Here is a 3,685-nt window from a genome sequence, read left to right as displayed (position 1 = left end):
TATAAGCAATAGAAAATGTGTCTATCTTCTGAGCTGAGGCATTTTAGAATACAACCATGGAAGCCACAAAAGAGAGATCCTGGATCTAAAAATCACATTACCCAATGCAGAGGTGTTACGCATCAAACATTCAGAAAGCAAAAGACAAACCAGTGATGATCCCTTAGTTCTCTAATTTGTTTTTCTTGTTACCAATGCTGCTATAATAAAGACTCTCCAACCTAGTTTCTCAACATTAATTCTCCTCCAATTTCTGAGTCAACATTTCAGAGTATTTTTCAGCTAACACAGTCAGAAGAAAGAAGAGAAGGAAATGAAAAAGTAAAGGCTACTAGCTTCTTCACATGGAAATAAAACAACAATGAGTCAATCAGATACAATATGTGAGGAACTCACGGAGAACCTCACAAATCCTAATAGTACCTCAGGTGTAATCTCAGATTCCACAAGATCATCTCAGAATAAGAGAAGAGGACTGAATGTAAACAAGTTATGCAGTTATCCTACTCCAACAAAAATTTTTCTTGTCTTTCTATCTACACTACATTTACATATTAGTTTCATTTCCTGTATATAAGGAAATCTTGTCTGACATTAGATTTCAGTAGTCAGAATAGCTTTTAGAAACAGCACAAATTCAATCACTTATTTCAGGTAATTTTCACTTATCATGAAAGAGGATCATGAACTTCTTCATTTCAGTTTCTATAATGGTAGGCACTATCCTCTCTACTGCCTTTCCTATTCATTGACCATAATAGGTACACTCTTTCAAATACTATTAAATTTAGAAATATTAAATGTGTTTGCCTCCCTCCAAGCAAATTCATCATAGTAATTTACACTACTCACAAAAACCCAAACATATACAAATTAGTTAATGGCAGTATTTCTCACAATGGTGAAAACTAGAAACCTCAGTGTTCCACACTAGTTATATTATAGTATTTTCTATAAAAGATTATTTCATAGAGATTTTAAAGTGATTCTCATTTACTTACATGAGACAATCACATTTCAGGCTTGTGAGTAAAATTGTAAATTACAAAAATCTGTATTTTGATTCCATTTATATGTGTGTTTGTATCTATGTCTGAGGACTATTTTGTGTATGGAAATAAAGAAGGCATAAAAATCTGCTTCAGAATTTTAACAATTCTTTCTTGGTAGGTTTTGAGATGCACTTCACTTTTATACTCTTCTGTGTTGCTTCTGTTTTAAATGTTCATATATCTATATATCTATATATAAATAAAGGATTAGAGATATAGCTTAATGTCAATGCTTATCTAGCATGCTTAAGATACCAGTTTCAATATCCACTAGCACAAAAATCACAAATGTAATACAGATTCATATTGGAAAAATGTTTAAGCTGTATCTTAGCTGCCACTTTCCAGCACACCAAAATTTCATTCAATGGAAACACAAAGTGACATAAACTAAGGTTAGCAATCTAGTTTATAGACATAACTTCTACCTACTTTCTATAATCAGAATGTTGCCTGTTATTACTCAATCTACAATGAAAATAATGAGGTTTCAAAAGTACACTCATAGTTAATTCTTTTACTTCAGATTTCAACATTAAACCATAAAGACAGATTCTACATATAGACCATAATTCCAATGAAACCTTGGGTGAAAGTCTTGTTGCAGAATGAGTTCCTAAGTCATAATGTTTTTCTCTTTCTTACCACGTTTCCAATTTATGAAGTCATAGATGTAACAGTACCGGAAAATTTACTGGCTGTCAAATAAAGAAAAAATAAGAGAGGCTCTAAACTATATTTGTTAACACACTCAGTAGTATATCAGACAAGATATTGTGAAATAAGTTCTATACTTCAAGCCTCTTTTACCTGTTAAAGGATTTTTTCAAATAAGAAAGTAATAGACAAAATACACCATGAAGTTTTCTAGTTTAAAATCTAACCACCAGAATTTACCAACTAAGATGGCAAAATAAGAGAGTAAACAGGAAAATATTCTAAAATTCTATTGGAACAATAACCCATGATATCACGGATTATTCCAAGCAGAGTGTAAATGAAGTTTGATTTTAGGGCTAGCCCATCCATTAAACAGATGCTACATTAAACATAAAATTGCTTAATACAAAGTATTTGTGTCACTGGCTATTCTGGTTAAACACACACTATATTCATCATGGTTAAAATAATAAAGATTAATTTGTACTTTAAGTCATAGTTCAGTTGGTTACATAGCTATTCAGGAAAGCTCTCATTCATCTAAATGTTGACTTACAGAGACAAGATTCTTCCATATTGCAGTTTAACATTTGGAATATGTAGTTTCCAACTTTGCCACAGAACAGATGCTGGGGAATAAAAGAAGAGGATTTTATGGATTGAGCTGGAAATAGCATATACCATTTACACCTATGTGCCTTTGTCTAGAAATTAACCATATTATTTTACCTTGCTCCAAGAAAGGACTGAAAATATAGTTCGGTACCTAGGAAGACAAAATGGATTTGTGAACATGATGAATGCTGCTGTAGTTTGATGTTAACTGTTATTTTTATCTTTGTAGAACATGTTCGATACTATGGTAATTTCTTTCCTTTTCTGTATGCCTGAAACTCATGTGGCAAAGGAAGACTCACTGCTCTAAAGTATAGACCTAAAAGTTATTTCCAGCTTCTCCCTTTCCTCAGTGCTCCCACAGTCATCAATATTCCTGTGGCTCATTTTTTTCAGCCTATGCCTTTATCACCCCCACCATCAGCCAGGTATTCAACTGCCGTCTCCTGGAAAGAAATCTCTGCCTCCACTCTGACCTCAAACCCAATTTTCCCACCCCATCCATTGTCACCTCCACCAATACAGAAACAATAACAAATCTTTATTATCCTAAGACATAGTATCACTTCTCCTTACCTTTACACCTCAGTAGGTTTACTTCAGGCTCTGTTAAATATCTCACAATATCTCCTTAAACTACAAAACTGCTCTGCATACTAAATGAGTTCCTTACATATGGACTAAGGAGACAAACAATAATCTCTTAGGAGATATTAAAGTATATATAGGCATTTCTTTATATTCTAAGTGGTCCCAGACTTCTAGAAATTGAGAGTTTGGCTCTACATATTTGATTATTCCTTTTCTTGCCATATAGCCATACATTTGGAATATTTTAAAATATGGAATGCTTCAGCAATTTGTTTGTCATCCTTATACAGGAGACATGCTAATCTCTGCATCATTTCAATCTTAGTATACAGTATATGTTGCTGTAGCAAGTACTTGATATTGCTTTCTATTGCCTTCAGCATGTTGATGCTCTAGCCAGCCCTTCTTTACTGTTTCTACAATATGCAGCAATGGATTCTACAACAAATATAATCAAATAAATATAATCTCTAATAAATGTAATTATTCCATATTATATATTACATTGTTATATATTAATGTAATTACTAATATGTATTTGATTATAGTTTACAAGAGAATAAGTAACAGCAAAACTGTTAAGGCTGTGGCCCATGGGAGCACTTGTTCACTTTGCAGACGCCCATCCCTAAAATAATATAAACTAGTCTTCTTTCCTCTCTTCCCAGCATTACTATGTGTTCACTGATGATTATTTAATAAATGAAGTGACCTAAGAATTCTAACCAAATCTACAATTTTATCAGCAATTCACCTTTATATTATCC

General features: G+C 32.7%; 1 pseudogene; it reads right to left on the bottom strand.

The window, feature by feature from the left end:
- Positions 1-3,163: 3,163 nt before the first annotated feature.
- LOC138834418 (U6 spliceosomal RNA) lies at positions 3,164-3,261 on the bottom strand (annotated as a pseudogene).
- Positions 3,262-3,685: the final 424 nt, after the last annotated feature.

Source organism: Dipodomys merriami, unplaced genomic scaffold, assembly GCF_024711535.1.
Source record: "Dipodomys merriami isolate MVZ:Mamm:240054 unplaced genomic scaffold, mDipMer1.0.p SCAF_214, whole genome shotgun sequence".
Lineage (NCBI taxonomy): Eukaryota > Metazoa > Chordata > Mammalia > Rodentia > Heteromyidae > Dipodomys > Dipodomys merriami.
This window is presented reverse-complemented; position numbering and strand designations above follow the sequence as displayed.